The sequence below is a fragment of the Echinops telfairi genome, unplaced genomic scaffold (assembly GCF_000313985.2).
Source record: "Echinops telfairi isolate 266 unplaced genomic scaffold, ASM31398v2 ScPeMD7_1;HRSCAF=3_0, whole genome shotgun sequence".
Classification (NCBI taxonomy): domain Eukaryota; kingdom Metazoa; phylum Chordata; class Mammalia; order Afrosoricida; family Tenrecidae; genus Echinops; species Echinops telfairi.
The window spans coordinates 16,478,699-16,488,200 of NW_022103896.1; the positions used below are offsets into that span (position 1 = coordinate 16,478,699).

The 9,502-nt window shown below is 49.6% G+C and overlaps 1 long non-coding RNA gene across 5 annotated transcripts in view; it reads left to right on the plus strand.

Moving 5' to 3' along the window:
* Window positions 1-7,891: 7,891 nt before the first annotated feature.
* The window catches only part of LOC123521222, a 19,711-nt gene continuing 18,100 nt past the window's right edge, over window positions 7,892-9,502 (plus strand). For all 5 annotated transcript variants that reach the window (XR_006679699.1, XR_006679698.1, XR_006679697.1 and 2 more), the window contains exon 1: window positions 7,892-8,034. This is a non-coding gene — a long non-coding RNA (uncharacterized LOC123521222). The remainder of the gene's footprint in view (window positions 8,035-9,502) is intronic.

Consider the following 9,502-nt stretch of genomic DNA (forward strand, 5'->3'; position numbering starts at 1 on the left):
TGTTACCAGCTGCACGATCAGTAATTATTTAACACTCTTTGACATTTTCGAATGCTCAGTTTATTCACTGCAAACACACACCAAACAATCTAACAATCTTAAAACTAACTTAAATTATTGTTATGAGGTTAACACACAATTATTTCAGCATCATAGTCCTGTTAAGCATTGCCTTCATTGGGATACCCACCCCGGGCAGAGTTGGAGAGAGCAGGAGTTGATGTCTCCTTGGTTTCTAGCTTTCTAAATTTCCAGCCTCTCTACCCAGGTTTATATAGGCAGTTCAGCTGGCCGTTAGACGTCATTCTGGGTCTTATCAGGGTCCCCCAGACTTTCTGGGGTGGCTCTGATCCACTTGTTTACTTCTTTTCTGTGACTCAGCATTTCGGCTGGGCCTTGTAGGACTTTTCTTTCAAGATGGAGTTGTTTGTGTTCATCTTTCATCATCTTGCAAGGCAGTTCCGCATCTTGCAAGGTAGTTCTTTATTGCTTTCATCCGTTTCCAAGGCGGGAAGGGAAATCTTTAAGGAATCTGATAGCTTCATCTTTCTCCCCAAGAGTGGCTAGTGGATTCCCACTGCCACCCTTTGTTCAGAAGCGGGATGATTTAACCACTGTGCCACCAGGGTTGCATACTTTAGAAACCCACATTCTAAGGAAGAACGTGTGAGCTAGTCAGCCACTCAGGAGTTGTCTGTCACCAAGACACAACACAATCATAACTTGTCGTATGCAGTTGATACAGCCTTTTGTTTAATCCTTTTATAAGCCTTAAGAGGTAGGTTCTATCATGATTTCCTTCACAGAGATTCAGACCTTTGCTCAGTGTCAGACAGGAGTGACAGAAGCGGAACTCAGACCAGGCCTATGGGACTCAAAACTCATGTTCGTAACCAGCATTACCACTTCTTCTGAGTGGAGACCACAGATCCATGCGCATGTCCCCCTGGCATTCAACTTCCGGGTGTGTGCCACTGGAAACCTTCCAGGGTCTGTAGCCCTCCACCTGTGGGTGTTTCCAGGTGCTGTGCTGGAGGTAATCTGGAAGCGATGGGAAGCTAATTGCCAGGCAGAGAACTGGGTGGGTCGTACCCCAACACCCCTGCCAATTGGGTGTTAGAAACAGGTATATTCTGCATTTTGCCTTTTCATGCTCTACTCTGCTGGAAGTGGAGTTTCAGGGTGGTCCAAATAGTAAGCGTGCTTGACTAGTAACCGAAAGATTGGAAGTTGGAGTCCACCCAGAGGTGCCTCAGAAGAGAGCCCAGAGATCTACCTCTGAAAGATCAGCCTTTGAAAACCCGATGGGTGCAGTTCTACTCTGACACATCAGGGGGTTCCACGAGTCAGTCAACTCCATGGCCACCCGCTACCTTCCATTTCACTCCCCACTATGCCTTGACCTCAGTTGCCAAAGGAACTACTTACTCTCACACCCTTTACTGGGTCTGCTGTAGGGCGAATCCCACCTAAGACATTATCTCTGTAAAGCAAAAGGAGAAAAACAGGAAATGACTCTTACAACGATAAGATTTTCTTTTCTTTCTTGTTTTCTCAGGTTTTTCGGCTATTGTTGAAGCTCTCACAAACAGTATAAACATCCTCATGAGTTTATGGTGACATCCTAAACACTTTCTTTTCAAATTGTTTTCCATTTGAAAGATGGTTTTAATTATTCTATAGCCATGTGAGATTATGTTTTTATTCCTTACAAAAAAATTAGAGGAACTCTCTGGAAGCTTTGTGTTTTGGCTGTGTGTTTAGTGTGCAAAGGTTGGAAATGAAATCGTTACACTTGAGCAGCCATGCTGCCAACGTCAAGCACTGGCTCAGAGTCAGAGAACAGCACTTAACATTCAGCGAGAGGGCACTCGGAATACTTATACCTCCAGAGCACACAGCGAGTCAAGCCCTGTGAATGTCCCAAAGACAGGGGACTACGACATTTCGTGCATTCAAGAGTGCCAGGATGAAGACCCTGGACATGCAGCCTTTGTGAGTGACAAGTGGAGGCTCAAAGGGCCATTGTGAAATTTCCACTGGCTTCAAGATTGACTTGGGGAGAAGCAGGGGGGCTGGTTGCAATAGCTAATGTATTCATGAAATAATTTGGAAACTGGTTACGTGTGATGAATCCTAATTACAGCCATTTACTGGTGGTAAAGATTTAGGAAAATTAGGGTCTTCAAAAGAAGACAGAAGCATTTGCTTTCATGATGAAGGAAGAAAATAAATTACCCCCACTCTCATATTCTCTCCTTTTATTCTATTCTGTTTTCATGTTTTCTATCTAGGACCACACACATGTCTCTCTTCTATTTCTTTGTTAGATGTCTCTGAAGTCTTTGCCCTCACCCTGTTGAGGAGGAAAGATGTCAATGACCAAACAAATCCCCTGTTTCTGCTGAACACTCACCTTGCAGCTGTTGCATAAAAATTAATCCTTCAAAGACTAGCTCGATGACGTGCCCAGAAACATGTTCTTTCACACACACACACACACACCCCAAAAACCTTGCAGAGGAAGAAACCGCCATAGCTGGCTGTATTTTCTTTCATCTAAAAATAGGCGATCTGGAACGATTCCCAAAATGCTCATGGTGGTGAGAGAGAACCAAGGATGGAATGCTTTCTTTTCCAAAGTTTCTGCAAAGGGCGTTCATGCCTCAGATAATCAAAATATCTTTATAAAAATCTTTACGTTACTTTTACACTGCATTGCTTATTATAATCACGGAATCTGAACTATCTAAATGAAGGCCAAAGAAAGAAAGAAAAAAACTTTTCTGTTTCTAACCTGAAAAATTATGTATGTCTTCTAAGTTTACCTTATCCCTCCACTGTTGGGGGACAAGTGTTTTTCAAGAAAGTTGTTGAAGGCTGCAATCAATTTGGGTCCAAAAGAAGGGGGTTTCTACTCGTGGGGTAAACAGGTCATGTAAAACCCACTGACGTCCTAGCAACCCTGTAGGGCAGAAGAGGACTGCCACACATTTCCAAGACTGTAAGTCTTTATGGGAGCAGACAGCCTCAGCTTTCTATCGCGTGCTTATTGTAAGCAAAACATGACATCGCGTTGCTGCCTGTAAAGGGCAGTCCTCTCATCCGAGTAGGAACCAGTGGTGACGGAAATGGGCTCCGGGGTTAGTTGGGGTGGGTTCAAAACCCAGCTCACTTAGCTTGGTCAAGTTAAGCTCTCCAAAGCTCAGCTGCCTCATTTAGGAACTGCACATCATACTGACTACCTCACAGAAACGTGAGGTCAAGCTGAGGGGCAGCGAAAAAAGAGGAAGGCCCTCCACAAGATGGACTGACACCGTGGCTGCAACAATGGGCGCAAACGTCAGAACAATTAAGAGGATGGCACAGGACCAGGGGCTGTCTCATTCGGTTGTACATGGGGTCGCTATGAGCAGAACTGACAAGATGGCCCCTAACAACAACCTCACAGAGACACCAGGCAGAGAACACGAGACCATGAAAGGCCCATGGCCAGAGTTTAGGGAATCACAGGTTTCTTGGAACCTGGACATCGACAGCGTTAGGCATGTACCTCTAGGCCCAGGGGCGTTGGTTTGTCTAGATCCCTGACCTTTTGTCTATGCTGCGGGAATGCACTCTTTTGCCTGCATGATAAGCATTTTTCTAGATCATGATTTCTCCCAACTAAGCTTTACGTACCACACGGCTCACTTGTTTCAGGAGCACCAGCTACCTTTTCAAAATGCAGATGCAGAGCCTGGTGAGTATGCTGGGCCTGGGAATCTGTATGGAAAACAGCGGCTTCTAAGCATTCTCACACACTAGCCTCCTGCATGAAACCTGGGAAACAGTGAGTTTCAAAGCATTTTCTCACGCAAGTGTTGCTTCTGAGCAATTTATGTTCTGACCTAAACTTGTAGGTCACAGCTATCCCTTTCTCCATTAGGGTTAGTTGTGAGCTACAAGTTTAGTCAAAACATACAATTAAAATGTCCAATCTTAGGTCGAAATAAAGTTACACTCTGATGATTGAACCAACCCAGATGACAGTATGCTTTTAAAAACATCAAGTGTATCACTGTGTTTCTGTTCAAATAAATACTAAGGAAATCATTTCTTCCTCTCTCTCATTCCACTTTTGCCCCAGTGATCCTATAGCTGACCTGCTGGATCTGATAGAGCAGCCCTGGTGCTGGAGCGGTTACCCACTGGGCTGCGATCTGCAGAGTCAGCAGTTCAAAACCACCAGCCTCTGCAGGAGAAAGATGGGCTTGATGTTGTTGTTGTTTTTGGAGAGTTCTACTCCTATAAAGAGTTAAAGTCTTGGAAACTCACAGGGGCAGTTCTATCCTGTCCTATTGCGTGGCTATGAGTTGGCACCGACTCGATGGCAGTGGGAGATCTGGTAGAGACTAGGATATCCTCTGGTTTCCCAAGATAAGAATTTCAACTTGTTTTGCTCTATTGTTATCAATAACATTCTTTTCACAGAGTGGGCACTAGAGAGGATTAAGACATGACCTGACCCTAATCACTGCTGAAAGGTGCTTCCGCCCGAGCCAGCTGTAGCAGACACATGCTTGTGCACCTTTTGAAGTCACCGGGAGAGAGAACTGGTTAAACCCTCCAGTTCAACCAGCTAGAGCTAAACGTTTAAAATGCCTGCGTTTGAGGTCTTTTGAGTTGATCTGGTTCATGCCACCTACCATATTTTTTTGAAGATTTTTCAACCAAGAGTGGAAAAAGGGAAAAATAATAAAACTACTACAAACAGTGCCATCAGCAGCCTTGTCCCCATCAGATGACAGGGGCACTCAGAGCTTCTGACTCAAAGCTCTTCCTTTCCTACCAGTATTTTCTCTCTCTGTGAGTTCTGGAGGTTGAAGAGGCTCTGAATAGCAAGAGGACTGTGCTTTTTAAAACCTGCTGAACAACATCTCATCTCAAACAGCATGAAAGTTTTGCTGAATCAGTCTGTGCGTGACAATTTCAAAAAAAAATGCATGAGAAATCTAGAGTCTTCTAATTGTGCCAATCTGTGGATACAAACCTACTGCAGGAGCCGCACAGCTGTTGGACTCAGTCATATTTACATTTTGAGGCTTGGGTTTTTTTGTTTGTTTGTTTGAACAAATGAATTGATTTTAATGAAAAACAAGTTACACTTGTGAATATGATCTCTAAGCAGATTTAGGTGGGTGGGCACAGCTTGCAATGCTAAACCTATATTCTTATCACTTAGGGCTGTGCACAGTTTTTCCCAGTGGTGATAAGAGCCTTGCTTTGTACCAGATACCAAATAATTGGTGGTTCAGCTAAGGGCTCCGTTCCTTAGTCTCAGCACTGTGTGACTGAGATGGCTTTCCGAGACTTGCCCTGGGCATGTGGCCCCGGGTTGGGAGGACCAGGCAGACAGTTGATCGGAGGAGGAGGAGCTGGTTCTGTAACCTGATGCCAATGAAGATGAAAAAGAAGAGGAAGAGGACCGAAAGAATCAACCCACTATGGTCGAATTGATTCTGACTCACATTGCACCGTCAGGCTGCTCTGACCCGGAGTGACCTTATGCACAACAGAAGGGAACAGCCCGGTCTGCACCATCTTCACAAGTGTTGCTATGCTTACGGCCATCGTTGCAGCCACGGCATCCGTCCATTTCCTTAAGGGCTCTCACCTTTTTTGTTGTCCCTCTACTTGACCAAACATGATGTCCAGGAATTGGTCTCTCCTGATAACTTGTTCAAAGCATGTAAGACAGTCTCACCATCCTTGCCTCTAAAGAACACTCTAACCATACTTCTTCTAGGACAGATAGGTTTGTTCTTCTCACTCATAGAGACCCATGAGGGTTTCTGAGGCTATAAATCTTTCCCGGAGCAGCCAGTCTCTTCTTTCTCTCACTGAGCAGCAGCTAGTGGGTTTGAAACACCAACCTTGCACTTAGCAGCCCAACGCTTACCCAGCAGTACCACCAGGGCACCTTTCATCTCCTTAAAGGAGTGTCGATGTATCTTTCCTTGATCTAGTCTCACCTCACATCTTGCTAGATGCATTGCTATGCTCTCGTGTTCTAGTCTACTAGGCTGTAAGCTCCTTGTAGACAGGATGACCTGACTCTCAGAGCTTTGGACCTCCCAGGATGCCCAACACACGCGCTGCTGCAAAAACAAACTACTTCAACAAAAGAACGGACTTCTGTGCCTGAAGCGTTTCTTTTCCTCCCAGGTAAGTCCTACACTGAAGCCCTGGTGGCACAGTGGTGAAGTGCTGGCTGCTAAGGAAAAGGTCAGCAGAGGGGTCAGAATCCGCTAGAGCTGAATAGGTTTGGTTTTGAGCCCTCCTAAGCAGAGGTTTTCTTTGAGTACAGCACTGTCCCTTAGAGGCATTTTGAAATATTGTGGGTACAGTTATTATAGTTCTCTAGTGGTGCCACGGTATTTACACACTGAAACACACTATTTCATGATCTTTAATGACCAGAGTCTCACTTGCTGCCACCCAGTTTATGTCGGTTCATAGGGCGGGGTAGAACTGCCCTGTGAGTTTCTGAGGCTGTAACTCTCTATGGGAGTAGGAAGCCTGGTCTTTCTCCCACAGAGCTGCTGGTGGTTTTGAACTGCAGATCACAGGATCGCAGCCCAACGCATAACCACTACACCACCCTCCCGAGACTCCTGATAGTAGATTAGTATTTTATTATTGGTTTTTTCTTTACATCTTTATGTCGTTAGGATATGATATTGGTTTCCTGATTTTAATTTATGTAGGTAATTTACATGATCTAAAATTCCATTTCGGAAAGGGCCGTTACTATTTTTCTTGCACACACCGAGCATGAAGCACAGCCAGGGTGAATCCCTGTGCCTATAAGATCATTATAAGGGTGCTTCCTGCCACTTGCACAAGTTCTGTGCTTCTGAGACAACTGCGAATAAAGAGTAGCCGATGTGCATTGACTTCCACCTGCAGATTTTCACATTAGGATTGACTTGGCTCAGTGGAGCCCTGCAGTCACGGCACAGAAGATCCCTGAGAAGATCCCTGACAGCAAGGCACCGAAGAGGTCTCCGGTGCAGGCCGGCGGACCTGTCCGTTTGTATTCTTCTTCCTTATAAAAAGCAGGGCGGGCGCTGGGGGAGGAGGAGATGGGGAGGATGCTGACGCCGCCCGCTTTGCCCGAAGGTCTGGGTCCTTGGCTGGTCCTCTGGCGGGCTGCTTCACTGGGTTTTGAAGCCCACGCTGGAAAGAAAGTGACTCGTTGAGAACGGTTTGAAGTACCCAGGATGCTCTGTCTTGCAAAACGGTTGGAAGTGGGACTGAACTGAACTTTCAGTGTCAGAGGGTGGGGCAAGAAGAGTTGACAAGGGGCGGGACTGCAGCTGACGGAAGATGGGGCTTCTGCTCATGGGGTGGGGCTTAACCGGTACGACCCCTCGGGAGGTGGAGCTTATGATGACAGGGGGCGTTGTCGCAGAAGCGGTCTTGCGTACCTCTCCGGGTCTGGCGGTGATGTGTGGAAAGCTGGGCGGGGCGCTCAGGGGGCGGGCCCACAACTTTCCGTGGGCGGAGCTGCCTCCTGGGTGGACAAGAGAGCGTTTAGAAGGCGGAGCTATCGTTAAGGGGCGTGAGAAGCGGGAGTCTCCCGGCGGGGGCGGAGCTTCTCAGGTGGGGCGGGGCTTCTCTTGACAGGAGGCGGGGCGGTTTTCACCTCCCTCCGCGCGTCAAACCCCAGGGAGCAGCGGGGATCGAAACCCCGGGAAGCGGCGGGGCGGGCAGCAGAGTCGGCGCCGGGCGGGCGGGCAGGCGGGCGGCGTTCGGGGTCTTGGGCAGCTCTTCCCGTCCCGCCCCGGGCGCGCGCCTCGCCTGGCACCTCTGCCTCGGCCGCCCAGCTCCTGTGGGGCTCGCCTGATTGCTGAAGCCCCCTTCTGCGGGCCCGCCGAGCGGTTCCGGGTTTAGGGGTCACAGGTCAAAGTTGACTCCCTGAAAAGTGCAGCCGGTTTGAAATGCAAGATGGCGGCGGCGGGGTACTGAGAGGCGCGGCGGCCCCTGCAGGTAGCGGCGCGAGCGGCTCGGGGCGTCCGGGCGGCGGGCTGGACCGGGGCGCCGAGCCGCGCGCGGGCGGGCCGTCCCGGGGTCGCTGCCGGGGGGCTGACCTACCAGCGACGGACAACTCGACACGCGCGCCTCCGGGGAGGACCGGGCCTGCTGTCCGGCGGCCGAACCCCCCTCCTGTGCGCCCGGGGGGGGTGCGGGGAGGGGGAGGGGGAGGGGGAGGCGGCCTCGGCTCGGCCACCCTCGGCCCCCTAGTTCCGTACCCTTGCGGAGGAGAGTGAAGACTGGGTGTCCTGCAGGGGTTGCAGGCTACAGCACCCCGCGGTGCTGGGGTGTCCGGGGTCCGGAGCCCTGCCCTCTGGGGTCCGAGGCCGCTTGGAGAGGACTTCGTCTCCCCGAGTTAGTCAGGCTCTCCGGCCGGAGCCCAGCGCTGTGGCAGTGGGGTTCGAGCCCCGGGAACCATTTAGCGGGGGAGGCTGCTGCTCCTACTTTGCGGGGCGGGGGGAGCTATGCCCTCAGTGTGTGTGGGGGGTGCTGGTGGCCCCACTTTGGGAGATGACTCCGAGCCAACGCCTTAGAACTGCAGTACGGTTTGAGGAAGCCTTGGGACTTAGGGAGAAGTTAATGAATGAGGCTGGAAATGATATCGGTCCCTTCCAGAGGCTGGCCCCAGGGAGATACCCCAAGCCTTGGCGCCCAAAGGGAACAGTCTATTCCTTCTTGGGGGGGAGAATCAGGGCTGGGAAGGAGGGCCCAGAGGAATGTCTTTAAACCAAAGTTCTCAGTAAAGGAAATTCGTTGTTTCAATATGTCCCCCCCACCCCTTCTAACGGGCTACCAGTATAGAAAAAGCACCTGGACCAGAAGGTTCCGTTTGGTGCCCTTGGACTTGGGTTAGTGCAGAAGCAGGACTCTGAGGAGGCGCCCGGCTATGGGACTCCGGAGGGTGGGTCGAGCCAAGGAGCCGTGGGAGGGGGTGGGCAGAGCAGGAATGTCACAGCGCTGTTCTGCCACCTCACCCCGACCCTAAAGGAAAAGAAGGCAGGAGGCTCCTCTTTGACGCGGGGGAGATGTCAGGAAAGGTTAACTGGCCAAGAATTTGTAATGTGGTTATAGGGGGGTTGGGATTCCTTGTAACTTGAAAGGCAGAACTTGAAAGAACCTCTTGGAGGTTCAGGGGAGGGGATAGCAGAAAGGGGGAAATCCCAAGATTGGGACATTGGGAGGCTCACTCTTGCTCCAGGGGATGAGTGATCATTTGTTGGGTTGTGGGGTCTGTGGGTGTGTGCGTAGACGCACGTTCGTGAGCACACCTTTCCGCTTTGGGGCATTGGTCCTTGTTTCTCAGTCTTTGTATGAAAGCTGTAACTTGCTTTACGAATGAGCTCTGTTTCTGAAAATTCAACCGGGAAAAAAAGCGGTGTGTCTTTGTACCACGAATGAACAGGAACAGGAGTTGGTGCGAACA